Raw genomic sequence first — 20643 nt, forward strand, 5'->3', positions numbered from 1 at the left:
CTAGTCTATAGTCTAGTCTATAGTCTAGTCTATAGTCTAGTAGTCTAGTCTAGTCTATAGTCTAGTCTATAGTCTAGTCTATAGTCTAGTCTATAGTCTAGTCTATAGTCTAGTCTATAGTCTAGTCTATAGTCTAGTCTATAGGTCTAGTCTATAGTCTAGTCTATAGTCTAGTCTATAGTCTAGTCTATAGTCTAGTCTATAGTCTAGTCTATAGTCTAGTCTCGTCTATAGTCTAGTCTATAGTCTAGTCTATAGTCTAGTCTATAGTCTAGTCTATAGTCTAGTCTATAGTCTAGTCTATAGTCTAGTCTATTAGTCTAGTCTATAGCTAGTCTATAGTCTAGTCTATAGTCTAGTCTATAGTCTAGTCTATAGTCTAGTCTATAGTCTAGTCTATAGTCTAGTCTATAGTCTAGTCTATAGTCTAGTCTATAGTCTAGTCTATAGTTCTAGTCTATAGTCTAGTCTATAGTCTAGTCTATAGTCTAGTCTATAGTCTAGTCTATAGTCTAGTCTATAGTCTAGTCTATAGTCTAGTCTATAGTCTAGTCTATAGTCTAGTCTATAGTCTAGTCTATAGTCTAGTCTATAGTCTAGTCTATAGTCTAGTCTATAAGTCTATAGTCTAGTCTATAGTCTAGTCTATAGTCTAGTCTATAGTCTAGTCTATAGTCTAGTCTATAGTCTAGTCTATAGTCTAGTCTATAGTCTAGTCTATAGTCTAGTCTATAGTCTAGTCTATAGTCTAGTCTATAGTCTAGTCTATAGTCTAGTCTATAGTCTAGTCTATAGTCTAGTCTATAGTCTAGTCTATAGTCTAGTCTATAGTCTAGTCTATAGTCTAGTCTATAGTCTAGTCTATAGTCTAGTCTATAGTCTAGTCTATAGTCTAGTCTATAGTCTAGTCTATAGTCTAGTCTATAGTCTAGTCTATAGTCTAGTCTATAGTCTAGTCTATAGTCTAGTCTATAGTCTAGTCTATAGTCTAGTCTATAGTCTAGTCTATAGTCTAGTCTATAGTCTAGTCTATAGTCTAGTCTATAGTCTAGTCTATAGTCTAGTCTATAGTCTAGTCTATAGTCTAGTCTATAGTCTAGTCTATAGTCTAGTCTATAGTCTGTCTATAGTCTAGTCTATAGTCTAGTCTATAGTCTAGTCTATAGTCTAGTCTATAGTCTAGTCTATAGTCCAGTCTATAGTCTAGTCTATAGTCTAGTCTATAGTCTAGTCTATAGTCTAGTCTATAGTCTAGTCTATAGTCTAGTCTATAGTCTAGTCTATAGTCTAGTCTATAGTCTAGTCTATAGTCTAGTCTATAGTCTAGTCTATAGTCTAGTCTATAGTCTAGTCTATAGTCTAGTCTATAGTCTAGTCTATAGTTTAGTCTATAGTCTAGTCTATAGTCTAGTCTATAGTCTAGTCTATAGTCTAGTCTATAGTCTAGTCTATAGTCTAGTCTATAGTCTAGTCTATAGTCTAGTCTATAGTCTAGTCTATAGTCTAGTCTATAGTCTAGTTTATAGTCTAGTCTATAGTCTAGTCTATAGTCTAGTCTATAGTCTAGTCTATAGTCTAGTCTATAGTCTAGTCTAGTCAATAGTCTAGTCTAGTTTATGGTCTAGTCTATAGTCTAGTCTATAGTCTAGTCTATAGTCTAGTCTATAGTCTAGTCTATAGTCTAGTCTATAATCTAGTCTATAATCTAGTCTATAGTCTTTTCTATATATAGACTAAAAGATGTAGTGTATTTGAGATTCGCTATAGCCAAGTATAGCACTCTAACTTGTTTTATTTGCGAAATTACGAGTAGCTCATACAACCCAACCTACTTAAATTAGACAAAATGATTCTGTACCCAGACCTCCATCACAGAAATACTTTACATTCAAATTATCATTTTGCAATGTTTATGTTGTTATAATGTACCATGTAGTCGTGCTAGATTTTTCTAAAATTTTGTTGTTGTTTTTTTTTTTCATACACATTTTTATTTAAAACTCTAGTACTGACTCGCACTATTAACATTTTACGCACATTATGTTTATGAATTTTTATATTAAATGTTGCATGAACATTTGGAAAATGTTATCGACCATAGAATATTATTTGGTAGTTTTCCTAAACATTACATTTACAATAAAAAATATATTAAAGAATTCTATTTAAAAAAGGATTGTGGAAAATTTTGTCATGATACGCATACGATATGTATATTGCAAGACCATTAAAGGAAAATGATAGAAAAATATTCTCTTTAACTTGAAGGTGGTTTAAATTAAATTAAAAATCTTTAAGGAAGACCTTAAAGACAAAACTTATCTATGACAGACTAATAAAGAAAATGTCAATGCTCTTCACCTTGACATTATAAGTAATCTACTCAATAAAGTTCACAAAACCTTTTTTTGTTTATTAGACTTATTTGGAAAATAAAACAATATTATTTCGTTTTATCTTTTCTTTATTGCCACATTTTAATAACAACAATAATCCAATACAAAAGGCACAAAATTAAAGTCTACTTTTACATGTTATAATAATATTAAAATTCGTAGCATACTTTTAGCAACTGCTTAAATTCATTACATGGTACTTATTGCTTTTGTGCAAAATGTTTTCTTCTTTTTTTTCGTGCATGTTTACTTGCCATTTCGTTTTTTTATTGCAATTTTTTTTCGCTCGTATCACGTAAAATTCAATTATTGACAGCTGTTTGTTGTTTTCAACACGACGTATAACCGATATCATCGCTTTCTCTTCTCGTTAATACCTTCTCATACAATACACTTTACATTTTTATTAAAGTTTGTCTTTGTGCAAAATTTTACTGCATTCTCATACATTAATATTTGTTTCATTCATTCTTTCATTCCTGTGTATATCATGTCAGTCAGTCTGTCTGTCATTCATTCATACATTCTTTCGTTTTTGTTTTCTTCATGCATTCAGTCATGGTTTTTCAGTCAGTTCTCTATGTCAACTTTGTTTTTATACCCACCATCAAAAAAGATGGGGGTATATTGATTTTGTCATTCCGTTTGTAACACATCGAAATATTGGTCATAGACCCACAAAAGTATATATATTCTGGGTCCTCATTAAATTCTAAGACGATCTAGCCATGTCTGTCCGTCTGTCCGTCCGTCCGTCTGTCTGTCTGTCTGTCTGTCTATCTGTTAAAAGCACGATAGAGTCCGAATGGAAAGAGCTAGAGGGTTGAAATTTCACATAAATATTTCTTATAGGTAAGGTTTGTTTGGTATTGAAAATGGGCAATATCGGTCCACGTTCTCGGATAGCCCCCATACAAGTGGCCCTCGAAAAGCAGCTTTAACAGCCATAACTTGTTTAAAAATACGAATATAGCGATGAAATTCGACATAGGTAAGTTTCTTGTTATCCAAAATCACTGTGCAAAATTTTATGAGGATCGGTCCATAATTGATCCTACCCCCCATATAAGGTCCCCTTCAGAAAATGACTTTAACTATCATTACTGGCTTAAAAATTCTAGTATATAGATGAAATTCGTCATAAGTAAGTTTCATACGAGTCAAAATCTATCTAAAAAATTTTATGTTGATCGGTCCATGATTGACCCTACCCCCCATATAAGGTCCCCTTCAGAAAATTCCTTTAACGCTTATAACTGGCCTAATAATACGATTATATAGATGAAATTCGACATAAGTAAGTTTCATTCGAGTCAAACGAGGTTTGATGGTGGGTATATAAGATTCGGCATAGCCGAATATAACACTCTTACTTGTTTTAATACATTTTATATCCTGGTTATGTGTAAATATTTTACGAGATACAGATCTGTTTGCTATTTCTTTAATAGAATGCAATACATATCTAAATTGGAATTGTTTGTTATTATTTATGACAAATATTTTGCTATTATTATTGTTGTTAAAATGTCAGTAACAAGATGACATCAGTTCAAAACAGTTTATTATTATTATCTAGGAGGGTTAAGTACTATAAGATAAAAACAGCGTTTGAAATTTGGCTTAAATGTTTTAGTTAAGATAGATTGAGTTCCTGTGGAGTACAAAAATCTGTTCATAGTCTTTAAATCTTAGACGTTACTCTACAATTCGATACCAATATGGACTAAGACCCCAAAATCGGCTTTATATTCACATTGCCATGTGCTCTTTTCTTTGTGCCACAGCAGAGAGAGTAGGGCTTATAAGCAAATGATAAGTTCAAATATTTTGCCACTCCCTTGCTTCGGTACCGTTGCATACGACCAACCTGAGAGAAGTTCTTTGGACACAATAGATGAGACTCTGCATCAAAGTGAACACGTCAGAAATTTATAGTCCTAAAGCTATGAATATCTTATCCATGTTTATTTAACCCATTGGAGAATTAGTTGCCTTCTCAATCTGGCTGAGGTTTTTCAATGTTCTTGGGAGTTGATCACCACTTATATATTAAGATTTGAATTCTCCCGGCAGCTTGAAATGGCTGATGTTACTATTAGCACCATCCGTATTACTCCAGTATATTTATAGCTGCAGCGTTTTTTCCTAACTTTGAAGGTGACAACTAAATTGTCTTTGTTATCCTTTCACACCCCCCCCCCGGGCATGTTTCCATGATGTTCAGACCGCATCTTGGTGTATTGCAATCCGGGGGTAGATAGGTGCTACCAATAACTGTAGTCTTCCAGGACTATAAATTGGTGTTGACAATTTACTGCCTGGCCTAGTCCTTGCATAAATTGGAAAGAGGTCTAACCAGAGCACCACATAATCTGGTACAACGGGTGGCCAGTTGCCCACAGGACTTGTCGTGGCTGGTCAGTTGGTTGAGGTTTCTTCGGGATCCACGTAGTGGTTGTGGTTGAAACCTAAATCGCAGGAAGGGGGTGCTTGGTTAAAAGACTGATACACGGTGAAATATAAATTTTCAAGATACATTTCTGTTATCGTTCCTAGATGCAAGGAGCGGTACAAATTACAGATCATGACTGTGGATTAATAAAATGTTGGTATTGAGCTGATAATGCGAAGAATTGGTAAACGAAGATGAACGATGTTTCTGATGTCTACTTTGATTCTATAAAGAGAATGGCGTGATTGATGGATTTGACGGATGTGTTATAATGGGGAACCGAAGTAAGATGAACGATGAATGATGAATGAGAGTTAGACTACGGTCTATCTAGCCAATGGAGTGCGAAGTCGTCACTGCCCTTTCTTTAATTTTGAAGCGATTTTCCAACATGGTTGAGTGTATGCTCAACTTATCACAGTGGGTGAATGTGACCACTGAAATAAAGTCTTGTCAATTAATATAATCTGAGTTTTTTGGACTACCAATTATGTCCCCTAGGTGCTGTTGACGAATCAACAGAGCCTTAGTAGTGTGGTTGGGCGACATTATGTCGGGGTAGATTGAGCTTGCTCATGACACCTGTCTTTCCTTAACGTGACTACTTTGGCAAGAGATTAGATAGATAGAGTACTTGAGCAAAGTGCTTGTACATAGACCGGCATATCCATGTACAAAAATTACGACCTGCGTGTAACAAACACAAAGGGGCAGTGGTGAGTTGTTTACTTGATACTCACCCAGTGGTTGAAAAAGTACCACCGTGAGATAGGGCTACACGCCAGGTACTCACGTAAAGCACTTCGACTTCATGTCTTTGTTATCCATCCGTCTTGCCTGTAGTATCTAGTGGCTCTGTGGACAGTCGTAGATACTTAGATGTTTTTATACATTTGTCTAAGGCAAAGCGTATCTACCACAGAGTCCTAATTCCTATGAAAAACCTACCATTTTCCCAACGCCAGTTCAGCATTTTGATTACCAAGAATTGGCCAAATCGCCAATTTAATGTCACATTCTTTTATGTAGACACTTTACTTTGAGAGCACCGTCTTGTTGAACAGTCCCATCTCTTCATCTCTAGGAAGTATGATTACTTTCCACTAAGTTCTTCAGGGTGTAAGGACATACATAAATATGTGCCAACCTCATGACCATCATTCCCATTCCAAACTCATTGCTCACGCTTTCTATTGGTTGTTTCCTCTTAGAAACGATGGCATGGTACACTATCTTATTGTTGACCAAATCGTCTACCTATACTATCGGCCTATGGGAATTTTTAGTGTCGGGTTACCGTCATCGTATATTGAATAGCTGAGATGGTCCTTATATCTTCTCTTGGCTTCTACGGTGTAGGATGACGGCTTTCTTCCCTTTCCAACGTCTAGTGTCTTCTTTTGCTTCGGTAGGTTCTTCCTTTCAGAACCCTTTTTCTTCGTAGTTGGTTTAGCCGAAGTTCTCGCCTAACTTTTCTTAGTCTCTCATACTCATAGGATTACAACTGGAGACTACTTTGAAAAAGGTGTAGCTTGACTTTGTGAGTATATTTGAAGATATAGAACTCTTTGTTTATTGACTTTGTGCACAGTATTCAGATCCTAGGGGGATCAAGTGTTCTTTGCTCAGAGATTAAAAGAGATTCTGACATGTCTTTCAGCGTTACCTAGGATTGACTCTATATGAACTTCATCTTTTTCAATATCATCCCCTATGATCCAGATAACAGACTTTTGATGGCCGATAGATGGCTATGTTGCCAATGAGATCTTACACCATTCACACTGCTTCATCCTTGATGGGATAGTGTTATTATCTGAGATTCAGAAAGTATTAAAAGGCTCAAATTTCTTAGAATTTTCTACTAGAGCAATCTTCTATTTCAACTTAGAGTACTGTCTTATACTCAGACCACCAACTTTATATAGACTCTCATACTCACAAGATTACAAATGGAGACTCCTTTGAAAAAGGTATAGCTTGACTTTGTCAGTACATTTAAAAGTGTAGCTCTTTGTTTCTTGAGTTTGTGCTCAATATTCTGATTCTAGGGAGGTATGGTTCTCTTTGACTCAGAGGTGGAAAGAGAATCCGACATGTCATTCAGCTTTAACTGGGATTGAGTGATGTACTTCGCATACTCAGACTACCAACTTTTAGTCGGAATACATTTTCACTGTCTTTTTTTCTACGGTTCTTTTTGTTGAAAATTTTTCACACATCCCTCGTATGCAACTCAACAAATACAGTTCAGGTACTATAAATATTTGCAAAAGTTCATAGTTAGAACAATTTGTATTGTTGATAATTGTGTGGATAATTGGAAGTGGCACTATTGTTGCGTTACATTTACAATACATGAGTTTTGATAGCAAAATATCTGTAGAAAGTAATTATTCAAGAAATACACACCTTAGATCTTTAATTAAGAAACGTGTTTGTAGCAAGAATCATCAACACTAATGGTTTGTTGTACATGATGTAAATGACATGCAAATATTTTTAATCGAAAAGAGTAATAAATAACAAGTAAAAGTATTGGATTCGGCTATGCCGAATTTTATATACTCATCATCAAATCATATCTTGTAAAATTAAAGTGAATTTCGAAAGATGAAGATTTGACGAAAGTTAGCACATACGCTTGCTTTGACCCAATAACGAAGCCGGTTCATTATTTCTCCTAGTCCCATAAAACCATTCCCTCTGAATAGGGCTCTTGAGCTCATAATTATGTTAAATGTTTTAGTATCTCTTCAAAAATAGGCACAACTTAGTTTTATATAAGTCTAATTGATACATAACATAGAAAAGTGTTATGAATATTATATGCTCCCTGTTCAAACTTAGAAACACTCTATGTAAAGAAATTGCTAACGAATGCATAATTAACGCTTTATCCTTAAACGAAACTCTTTTGCACTGCCTGTGGTAGAGATCGCTAAACGATTTACAACTACCACACTCTGTCTATTGAAATTCCCTAAGAGTGTGCAATTGTCGAATCATCCTTTGATGAAACAGTTTCCGAAAAGAATAATTATATTCACCATGGGAACTCAAGTGATTTACTATCACCACTTACAGATGTTTAAACTGTTCTGGCCCTGGTTCAAGGAGAAGGATCCCTACATATATGTATATACATACATATATATGTGTATATCATATCGTATGGGTTGCCTAAGTACTAGCTAATGCAGAAATTGTTTAGAGGGATGAAGAGAAATCAGTGAGTGACTATTTTGTTCTAATCTTCATGATCGAGACCGCCTCAATAACACAAGCCGATAAAATTTGAAAAAATTCGAAACCCTGAGACCAATTTAAACGTTTCTAAAGGATTGAGCAACGCTGAATCCGAATCTGATCTCAGATTTTCTCCATCACATTTGGTGTTTGAGATATCGTGTTCTAAAATTTGAAAACATTCCGTCCGTCTGTCTTCGAGCCGTTATAAGGTCTCAAAAAGTGCCATTTTTTTTTTAACTTCAAGGCCCGATATCTTAAATCCCAGATGTGATGAAGAAATTCTGATTTGGATTCAGCGGGGATCAATCCTTTAGAAAAGTATATTTTGACGTCCGGGTTAAAAATTTGTGGGCTTGTATAAGGCATCACAGATCGATGTAGAGCTGAGAATGAAAGTACTCACTTTCCCGGTTGTATCTTAATAGAAGATTTAACTCCTCTCTAAATTCAATACGTGCGGTAACACGAGTACCTATTGATGACGACATTATTTGATGTGCAATTAAGAGCTTTGACCCTCAAAAAACGCCTGGAACTGATGGTATTATCCCTGCGAATCTTCAACACAACATTGTTCTTGTCGTTCCTTGGCTGCTGAACTTATACACAGTCTGTCTTTCTTGGTCCTACTTTCCTATTCAATGAACCAAGTGCAATGTGATTTTTATTCCCGCTAAATACTTGGGCGTTATTCTAGTTAAGAAACTATCTTGGAGCACAAATGTACTCTCTAGGACATCTAAAGCCATTACGGTGCTATATGTATGTAGGAAGGCCATAGGAACATGATGGGGTATAAACCCAAGAAATGTTCACATTAAACCATGGGGTAGTTGTCTGTTGGCAGGCGCTTAAAAAAGGCATCCCTCAGGCAACAACTGGAAAAGTTCATGAGATCTACTATGCTTCTCATTACCGGTGCTGTTAGAACAACTTCCTCAATGGGAGTTGTTTACTATGCTCAACTGGCATATATTTTTGTGGAAATATTGTTCCATGGGCCATGCTAATATCACCGATCTTATGCCGAGTCATCAGTATGCTGTTGATTATTGCATTCCGGAACTCAGTATATTTCTACGGAGTCTCAAGAATCTCCCCTTCGGTCAAATAATGGCTTCCGTGTGTACACAGTCGGACCCAAGACGACGAAAGGAGTTGGTGGTGGCATATTCATTGAGAAATTTGGTATGAAAATCTCTTTCCGAGTCAATGATGACTGTAGTATTCTTCAAGCTGAAATATTAGCGATAAAGAGGGCGTCAAATTGGCTATGGTATAAATTCTAATATCTAGAAGGGATATACGAATTTACTCCGATAGTCAAGCTCCCTAATTGGTGTGTTTTCCACATGTAGAATTGTCTATGAATGCCGGACGTTTCTCAATGAGATGGGAAGACAATCGTACATCACCCTAATTTGGGTCAGGGGACACGGAAGTTCGTATGACAGTAATATTATTGACATCTTGGCAGCCCCCGGGCATGTTATCCTTGATGATAGTCTCATCTTGGTGTATTGTAATCCGGGGGTAGATAGGTGCTACCAATACCTCTAGTCGGCCGGGACTATAAATTGGTGTATACAATTTACTGCCTGGCTTACTCCTTGCATAAATTGGAAAGAGGTCTAACCAGAGAACCACATAATCTGGTACTAAAGACTGATGTAAGGTAAAGTCAATATTTCGGGATAAGTTCGGTGCTGTTGCCGAAACAACAGATACCCCACAGAGGAGTGGCTATGGGACTAAGCGTTTTAAATGAGTTGGTATTAATTGTATATGGTACAGATTGAATGGGGTATGCGGCCCTCACCCACCCGTTTACCTATGAATGTGTCGGATAAATGGGAAGTGTGCTGGGTTGTCTGATGATGGATGAAAGGTATCATATACAAGTGATATTATTGAATTTTCCTTCCTTGTCCAGATATGTTCAGAGTAAACTCTGTTCATATCATAATTACCACAGCGTGTCACTGTGAGTAAGAAAAAAGTCTCAGCTTATTTTATAGATTCGTACTTCGGTCTGCCGGTTACGTCTCTAGGTGCTGTTGCCGAATCAACAGAGGCCATCCCATCTGCGTGGTTTTAAACGGAAGTGATGTTTTACATCTCGGAAGTTAAGCAACGGGACAGCAATGGTCAGAGATTAGATAGCTCAAGTACATGTACAAAAATTGTGACCTGCGTGTGGTGAGTTGTTTACTTTTTACTCAACCAGTGGTTTAAAAAGTACCACCGTGAGGGCTACACGCTAGGTACTCACGTAAAGCATTTCGACATTCTTGACACCTTGGCAAGAGCTGGCACCTACTTAGCTGACTGGAATAGATCACTTCATGTAATAAAGAGGCAGATTACTGAAAACTGCCTGTCTATTGCTCGTGACCGATGGTCACGTGAACACACGTGCTCAATAGCTAGAGCACTGTGGCCACATATAGAAACATGTAGTTCTAAATATCTTTTTGGTCTCCAAAGACCACAACTAGCTAGGCTGGAATCGATTGTTACTGGTCACTATAAATTAGATAATCATACTAGACGCATTGGCCTTCAGTTCAATGAATTCTGTAGGAGTTATCAAAATGAGGCAGGACAATCACATCTTCTCTGTGATTGTCCTGCCTTGTCATAGACCCGAATTCGGACGATTGGATCGGCCTACTTTAGCGATCTATCCGAATTGTTGAATATCCAAACGTCTTCTGGCTTTCATTAATTTGTCAGAATGGGTGTGAACTTCGGCATTTACATTAATCAGGACGTAAACTTGTGGCCACGTCTTTTTACTCCATGACAATTAGGCCTGGTCTTTTTCCTCAACGGTTTCCTTACATCTCCTCTCTTCCTTTTCTATCTTATCTCTTTTCTACTTTTTTCCTATCTTTCTTTTCTTTTTACAGTTAGTTTTACAAACTGATCAACCTGGTCTCAAGTAAAGCTGCATATGGCTGGCTACCCGTGATAACCTAACCTAAAAAAATTTATTTAAATTTACCGGAAGCTTCTCCCTAATAAAATTATGAACCAAATAGCTTCCAAGAGTTTTGGCTTAAGCGCTAAATGTTCATACTTACTTTTACTTCTGTCAACAAATTTACAATAAATTTAACAACTTTTAAAATCCTTGTTTAAACATTTATTTATGTATTTAAATTTTTTCTTCATCCATATTAGTTTGTTTATTTAATTTGTCTTTCTTTGTTTTTATTAATTTTATTTTTGTTTTCGTTAAATTGCACAATTACACAAATAATATTTTGTAGTTTCACATGTTTTTTGTTTTTGGCATTCTTTTAGTTTATTTTTACAAATTTTTTATGTAACACTTTGGGTTTTTTTTAGGTTTCATTAATATATTTTATTGGTTTTTTATAAAAATTTCTTTAACATTACAAATAATTTAACTAATTTTTACACTTATATTTAAGAAAAAAAGAATTTCTTCCAGCATTTTCTTTGAAATTCTTAAAATTATTTGTATTTTTTGTAAACAACTAAGTATAAGTGTAGGTAAACTAATCTATGATTAGTATTTGTGTGTTTGTATGTTTTTGTAAAAAGTTAATCCATCAAAATGGTTAATGACAAGACTAGAATACTTTCTTTGTTGTTGTTTTAGTTGTAGTAATAGTTTTTTTAATTACATTTAGTTTTTTTTTTAATTTAAATTAAATATATATAGAAAATGCTTAGCATACTTTAAGACTGCCAGGATTTTCATTATTTATAGTATAGTTTTAGGGTTTTAGTTTGTTTTTGTTGTTGTTGTGTGTATATAAATTAGTTTACTTTTATTTTTTTTATTTTTTGTAACATTGACATTTCTAATTATATTTTTGTTTTTAATTCAACAGCCATTTTGTTTTTAAATTGTAAATTTAAACCGATTATATAAAAACCCCCTTAAAATATACAGCAACTTTTGTTTGTTTTATAATGAGTATTTATTATATTATATTTAATTTTAGTTTTGCCTACAATTTCATAAATATTATATTCTAATAACTACTAGACAAATTTTAAATATTTTTAACAATTTCTATAATATTTAGTGGAAAAACACAAACAACTAAATATTTGTTAATAATTACAAAAAAGTTTTTGTTGTTGTTGTTTTCAAAATATTATGCAAAATAATGTATTCATAATAATGATAGTCTAATAATGATGTTTGCTTATAATGTTTTTTTGCTTTTGTTTTTCGCCTTTACTAATTTGTAACTGTTTGTGTGTTTTAAACAATTAAGCAAATATTTTATAGTCTATCAAAACGGGGCTCAATAAACTACATTAAATTGCATACATTTGGGAGCTTAATTAAGAGACTAAAATAAAACATATTTACACATGGTTTTATTAGTTAAATTTATTTTTTGTTTTAATTTAACTCACTTAAATTTATTTATTATTTTATCTTATATTTAAATATTTCTAATTTTTTTTAATTATATACTTCGTTGCTAATTAAAAACTATTTTTCCTTTAAATTTAATTATATAAGTTTACTTTTATTCTTGTACATTTGTAGAGATTTTTCAGTTTTTTTTTCCAAAAAATTTATTAAAAAATTTCCCTTGAATTTTTTGTGGCTGTAAGTGCATGGTTTATCTAGAAATGTGTTTCAATAATCTGCAAAAGAGAGAAAAAATATTTTATATTAATTTTCTTTATTATTTTTATTATTTAATATAAAATACTTCAAATTGCAATTGTATAATTATGAGTTTATGAGTTATTTAGATGTATAATAAATTGTTCTTTCCAGTAATTGAAATATAACAAGTAGAAAAATACATATTCGTCTATACCGAGTATTATAAACAATTTGCCATAGAGTATCTAAAAAAAAACTTAAACACTATTATGAAATTAATTTGATTTCTTTTGTATATATTTTATTAATTCTTAAGAATTTTAATTTCATCATCATACGCAATCTTCCATTCTTGGCTCTACTATTAACTTTGGCAATGACAGAACAATAATAACATACAGCTTCCTACAATACAATACTAAGGCCCATTATTATAACTTGCCAATAACTAATGTTAGGAAGTTATCCTACAGATAATGTGTTTTTCGTTATTACAAGTCAACTTTAGCTAAAAGTGTCCGATAGGCTAACGGGGAGATCACGTTACCTTTAACTTTTAACGTAAGCTTTAATAATTTTTTTAAAAATATTAATAAAAAATAAATTCAATGTCATTTTTCATATGAAAAATATTATTAACGAATAAAAGTATGCTACGGTTTTTGTATATTAATTATGTTGTAATAATGAAAATATTTAAAGATCACTTTATTCCTCACTTTAATTAAAGTTGCCTTTTATTATTACGAACATAAAGCTGTATATTGTTGTTGTTTTCAATGAATGTATTGTTTAGACCTGTAATTTATGGATCAATATTGCCAGCTAATCCTGTTGGTCGTTCATAATATTGAAACCAACTGTTGCTTGGCCGTATTGGAAACAAATTGATAATAGTCGATAATCAATTCTATAGTTTAGCCTCTAGTCTAGTCAATATCATAATCTATAGCCTAGACTATAATTTAGTCTATAGTCTAGTCTATAGTCTAGGCTATAGTCTAGTCTATAGTCTAGTCTATAGTCTAGTCTATAGTCTAGTCTATAGTCTAGTCTATAGTCTAGTCTATAGTCTAGTCTATAGTCTAGTCTATAGTCTAGTCTATAGTCTAGTCTATAGTCTAGTCTATAGTCTAGTCTATAGTCTAGTCTATAGTCTAGTCTATAGTCTAGTCTATAGTCTAGACTATAGTCTAGTCTATAGTCTAGATAGTCTAGTTTGAGAAAAAGATCAACTTACACAATCCATCTATCTTCATTAATGCCTTAAAGAAATTAATATTTTTCACTCAAAAGTCATTTTAGTAAACATTTTACAAAATTAATTAATTTTCTAATAATTAAAAAAACCCAGTTGAAGGCAATTTACATTAAACTGATACCAGTTAAGTCGCAACAAACAAAATAACATACGTTCTAAATCAGATTTACTCTAATCCATTTAGAGTGAAAGAAATTTTATACTTTCTTAAAATTCTATGCTACTCATTTATGTTGTTTTTTTCCTATTTATGATGAGATTGTTTACTTAAGTATACTTGAGATTTTACTGGAAATTGTTGAAATATTTTAATTAAATAAATTCATTCATTCGTACGTTCACTCATTCATTTTTCATTTCAAGACAGAAAAATCATCCATTTAAATGAACAAATACAAATAGAACAACAGAATAGAGCAAAAAACAAAAAAAAAAAAAAAATGTGTAATTTTTTGCGTTCATATTTTTAAGCTACTATAGAGGAGAGGGTATAATGGGTTTGGGATAATGTTGGTGACATACGGAAACAAAGGTATTACATGGGTTCAGATTCAAGCTGATTTACGGATGTTCTTTTGTACATGGAAACCTTTTCTTTAGTCTAAGGATGAAATAAGTTGGATCTTCTTTAAATTTGTCATATAAGTTTGGACGGATAGGCTCATAATTGGCTTATTCCTTTCGATATTTCTAATGATGAGTCTCTTGTTGACCTTAGCTGCTATATAAAGCCTACTTGCATAAAGTACTTTATATCTGTGTAGGGTATCACTTCTGTTTGTTTTGTTGTTTGTTCTCTTATTAATACATTTAACAAACATAAAAAATTAAACAAACAATTGTAAAAGACAACATTCTCTATATTCCTACAACACTGTACTGCCCCAACTCAACATATATAGCGAAGAGGGAAGAGATCTGCACAGGGAAAACATATTTTTCTTAATGTATTTTTAATTGCTGGAAATAAAACATAAAGAAGCAAAATAAAACAGAAAAAAAAATAGAAAAATATGAAAAAAATATACAGAATAAATGATTAAGCAATGAGAAAAGTAAACGAAATAAATAATAAATAAAAATTTCTATTAAATAAGTAGAAAAGTAAATTCATATATATAAATATTTTTTTAAACATTTTGCACAAATTAAAGGACTATGAAAACTGACAGTTAAACAGACAGTTAGAAAATAGACAGCTAAACAGACAGACAGAAAACATTTCAAAATTTCTAATATTTACTTGAAGGCGAGGGAGTTTTTTTTCACTTGTTATATGTGTAAATATTTCTTTTTTTTTTTTGTTTTGCCAAAATAACAACAAAATAAATTTATTGTTTAACAAGAAAAAACAAAAACTTCTACTAATGCACGCGTGCTTATACTTATAAAACATTTAAACACACATCTATACATATGTATATCAACAACAATAAAAAAATGTATATTTTAGCTGCTGACATCATGAGTTAAAGAGGTTTGGTTGACGTCGTTTAATATTAAAAAAGAATAATATCCATTATAATTTCTATTCACTTTAGGCAACATTACCCCCAACATCATCATCATCTCTGACATCGTCATCAATAATTGCCACTCGTATACTTACAAAAACAGTATTTTCCTTTCTCTCTCTCTAACATAAACACTTGTTTACATATTAAGTTTTAACAGTTAAACGCCTTTAGTTTATGCAACAAAATTTTGTATTTAAAGTTTAAGCTTTACACAGTGGTTTAATTAAAGAGGTTTTTTGCTCTTTGAGTTAATTGGAAGGCGGAAGATTTTGAGGATTAGTATTTTCAACAATATCACCTCTATATTCTACAGGTTACTATAAGTTGTTGGTGATGTTTGTAACACAAAAAAAAGTATACCAATCAAATCAGAATTACTTACTGATATTAAGCTATGACCGTCTGTCCTATCGTCCGTTTAACTGTCCGTCTGTTTGTATAAGTAAACTTTTTGCACACGCTACAGGTCGCAATTTTCAAGACAGTTTAATGAAATTTGGCACAAACTCTCTGAATGTGCCAAAAGACGAAGCCCATGATATAGGTTCAATATATCACCTAGCCTCCGTACAACCGTACCAATCGAATAGGGTTCTTGAGCTTACAATTATGTCAAATATCGGCAAAACTTAGATTCGATTAGTGAAGGCCCTAAGCACTGCGACCCTATTTTGGCTCTTTTGTGCAGCCCGAGGGTTCACCATGACAGGTTTAATACACGTATGAAAATAACGGGTTTAATTGTTGAGAGGTTGAATATATCTTTCGGGGCTAGTGATGCAGCACCTAAGAATCTTTCTCAACGTTTTGGACAATTGCACAATATGTGTTCAGAGGTTTCCCCCTGGTAGCCACAAAATCTGCATAGCTTCGATATGGCGTTTACTAGGATAAATTGATGATCCAACTTAGTTTTGTGTAAATCTAAATGTTATTGCAGATCAAGTTTGGTTCACAGATGAGTCCAAAGAAATAAATCGCGAAAAGGGTACGGGACCCAACTTCTAAGAGACCATTCCCAAGGTATACAATCTTTCAAGCAGAAATATAGGGAGAAAAACAAAAGTATTAAACATATTTATAATGTCGAATAGCCAAGCATCCGTCAAGGCCTTATTGTCATTTGAAATTAGATCGAGTGTTGTCTCGGACTACTTGACTGTAGTTAATGAATTAGCTTGACATCAAAAACTGGCTTACGTAGGATATCTGACCCTGAAAGTCACTTTAGCAATGAACGAACAGACTGCCTTGCAAATAGAGGTGCTGATCTTCAATGTATTTGTCATAAGCCCTCCTATGTTATTTCCCGAGGATATGACAAAGATAGATGTGACTTTTGGGTAAAATTTGAATTCGTTCACCATTAGGAAGCAATACCACGGTGCAAAAAAACCAAAAGATTTAAAACACCGCTAAATAAAAGCAATAAGGAGATTATTTAGTGGCCATTGTGGTTTCAGATACTATGAGGTATGTGGCTACAAAAGAAAACCGCAGAACATATTCTATATAACTGTCCATTATTACAAAATCTTCAAACTCTCACCAACTAAAACAGTTTCCTCCCACACTTGGGTCGCAGTGCTTTGTGCCCTTTCAATTAAATCTAGTTAGTTAGTTAGTTTGTTAGTTAGTTAGTTAGTTAGTTAGTTAGTTAGTTAGTTAGTTAGTTAGTTAGTTAGTTAGTTAGTTAGTAGTTAGTTAGTTAGTTAGTTAGTTAGTTAGTTAGTTAGTTAGTTAGTTAGTTAGTTAGTTAGTTAGTTAGTTAGTTAGTTAGTTAGTTAGTAGTTAGTTAGTTAGTTAGTTAGTTAGTTAGTTAGTTAGTTAGTTAGTTAGTTAGTTAGTTAGTTAGTTAGTTAGTTAGTTAGTTAGTTAGTTAGTTAGTTAGTTAGTTAGTTAGTTAGTTAGTTAGTTAGTTAGTAGTTAGTTAGTTAGTTAGTTAGTTAGTTAGTTAGTTAGTTAGTTAGTTAGTTAGTTAGTTAGTTAGTTAGTTAGTTAGTTAGTTAGTTAGTTAGTTAGTTAGTTAGTTAGTTAGTTAGTTAGTTAGTAGTAGTTAGTTAGTTAGTTAGTTAGTTAGTTAGTTAGTTAGTTAGTTAGTTAGTTAGTTAGTTAGTTAGTTAGTTAGTTAGTTAGTTAGTTAGTTAGTTAGTAGTTAGTTAGTTAGTTAGTTAGTTAGTTAGTTAGTTAGTTAGTTAGTTAGTTAGTTAGTTAGTTAGTTAGTTAGTAGTTAGTTAGTTAGTTAGTTAGTTAGTTAGTTAGTTAGTTAGTTAGTTAGTTAGTTAGTTAGTTAGTAGTTAGTTAGTTAGTTAGTTAGTTAGTTAGTAGTTAGTTAGTTAGTTAGTTAGTAGTTAGTTAGTTAGTTAGTAGTTAGTTAGTTAGTTAGTTAGTTAGTTAGTTAGTTAGTTAGTTAGTTAGTTAGTTAGTTAGTAGTTAGTTAGTTAGTTAGTTAGTTAGTTAGTTAGTTAGTTAGTTAGTTAGTAGTTAGTTAGTTAGTTAGTTAGTTAGTTAGTTAGTTAGTTAGTTAGTTAGTTAGTTAGTTAGTTAGTTAGTTAGTTAGTTAGTTAGTTAGTTAGTTAGTTAGTTAGTTAGTTAGTTAGTTAGTTAGTTAGTTAGTTAGTTAGTTAGTTAGTTAGTTAGTTAGTTAGTTAGTTAGTTAGTTAGTTAGTTAGTTAGTTAGTTAGTTAGTTAGTTAGTTAGTTAGTTAGTAGTTAGTTAGTTAGTTAGTTAGTTAGTTAGTTAGTTAGTTAGTTAGTTAGTTAGTTAGTTAGTAGTTAGTTAGTTAGTTAGTTAGTTAGTTAGTTAGTTAGTTAGTTAGTTAGTTAGTTAGTTAGTTAGTTAGTTAGTTAGTTAGTTAGTTAGTTAGTTAGTTAGTTAGTTAGTTAGTTAGTTAGTTATAAGCTAATGCAAAAATGCACGTTTCGTAAAATGTTACAGAACCGTGCAAAAAATCCAGTAGGTGACGTATGAGTAATATTCAATTAATAAATAATAATCATACTGCTGCAAAATACATTCAAACCGACTTATATAATACGTACAAAAAAGCAAATATTGAAAAATTATAAGTATTTCAAAAGTTTTAAAGTAATTGACCTAAAAATAAGCCAAAATATAGTCGAGTTTAAGCAATATTTATATAATTTTTATGTATTTTTTTTTTTAATTATTTTAAAGAAAAGTTTAAAGTTAAATATTAAAATTTGTTTTGCTGTTTAATATTACTACCCACATATACATATATTTATACGTGTTATTATTGAGGTTTACCTGCCAATAAATAACAAAAAATTTTTTCAAAAAAAGAAAAAAGTCATAATGATGAATGAAATTTTGCCTTAGGTATTAAATATAACTTCAACAGATTTTGTTTGACAACAGCTGGTGGCTTTAAAAAGAGCAATATTTAAACAACAATTTGAAGAAGTTTTTTTTTTCTAAAATGCTTAAAATAAACCTTGAGTAGAAAATTATTATTATAAATATTTATATACGACTATTAATCATTTTAGCAATTCATAATATTTTCATCACATTTATGGATTTGTTTGGTAGGATTACATTTCCACAATTTTTGTCAGTTTTTCTCTGTAGTATTTCTGTTTTACTTTATTCTCCTTGTTCAAACAAAATATCAACAACGTTACTACTAAATGCTTATTTGTTTAATATATTTATTTATTTATTTATTTCACTTTTCCTTTATAATTCTATTTGTTGTCGTTTTTCGTTATCTTTATAACTATTTACTAAGTAACTTAAGGAAAAAATGTATAGCGATTCATTTTCATAATTTTTGGTATTTTTCCGCCTCATAAAAAAAGCCATTTAAGTAAATAGCAACAATATTTGCTGTACGACTTTTGCTTTAAGAATTATTATTAATTAATTGTTTTGCCCTGGCTTGACGTTAAAAAGTTGGGCTGAAGCAAAAAAAAGGTATAAATAACATTGAATTCGAATATAATAAAGGAAATTAGTAAGTTTCCGGTTTCATTCGTGCCACCATCATAAATGTAATCGTTGGAGTTAATAGTGATGGATTCGTTTTAAATGTTCGAATAAATTTTAAGTGACAGGAAGTAAATTTTGTAAATAAATTAATTTTGATGTGGAATGTAAAACAGTATGAGGTCTTATTTATGTCATAGCCACAATATGAAGAAATTAAGTGAAGATATTTTAATATTTATGAAATAATAACAAATATGAGTGAACTAGCTATACCTAGAGCACTTTGCTGACCTCATAGTATATTCATGTACTTATTATATAAATCGGCTTGAATATACAAACATATTTAAGTACTATTTTGCAGGAGTATGATTAATATATGATTCTCTATTAATTAAATACTACTCATGACGTCACCAATTGAGTTTTTTGCACAGTTCTATAACCTTTTACAAAACGTGCAGTAACTAACTAACTAACGAACTAACTAACTAACTAACCTAACTAACTAACTACTACTAACTACTAACTAACTAACTAACTAACTAACTAACTAACTACTAACTAACTAACTAACTAACTAACTAACTAACTAACTACTAACTAACTAACTAACTAACTAACTAACTAACTACTAACTAACTAACTAACTAACTAACTAACTAACTAACTAACTAACTAACTAACACTAACTACTAACTAACTAACTAACTAACTAACTACTAACTAACTAACTAACTAACTAACTAACTACTAACTAACTAACTAACTAACTAACTAACTAACTAACTAACTAACTACTAACTAACTAACTAACTACTAACTAACTAACTAACTAACTAACTACTAACTAACTAACTAACTAACTACTAACTAACTAACTAACTACTAACTAACTAACTAACTAACTAACTAACTAACTAACGAACTACTAACTAACTAACTAACTAACTAACTAACTAACTAACTAACTAACTAACTAACTACTAACTAACTAACTAACTAACTACTAACTAACTAACTAACTAACTAACTAACTAACTAACTAACTACTAACTACTAACTAACTAACTAACTAACTAACTAACTAACTAACTAACTAACTAACTAACTAACTAACTAACTAACTAACTAACTAACTAACTACTAACTACTAACTAACTACTAACTAACTACTAACTACGACTAACTAACTAACTAAC

At 31.9% G+C, this 20643-nt stretch overlaps 1 protein-coding gene across 1 annotated transcript in view; it reads right to left on the minus strand.

Annotated features, from left to right (window-relative positions):
- Window positions 1–11480: 11480 nt before the first annotated feature.
- Window positions 11481–20643, minus strand: part of LOC119607804 (neuropeptide Y receptor type 2) — a 65529-nt gene continuing 56366 nt past the window's right edge. The window contains exon 3 of the mRNA XM_037961909.1: window positions 11481–12744. The gene's annotated coding sequence lies outside the window, so the exon portion shown is untranslated. The remainder of the gene's footprint in view (window positions 12745–20643) is intronic.

The sequence above is a fragment of the Lucilia sericata genome, unplaced genomic scaffold (assembly GCF_015586225.1).
Source record: "Lucilia sericata isolate MDLA Ls3-8-SP2 unplaced genomic scaffold, ASM1558622v1 Contig000751F_arrow, whole genome shotgun sequence".
Taxonomy (NCBI): domain Eukaryota; kingdom Metazoa; phylum Arthropoda; class Insecta; order Diptera; family Calliphoridae; genus Lucilia; species Lucilia sericata.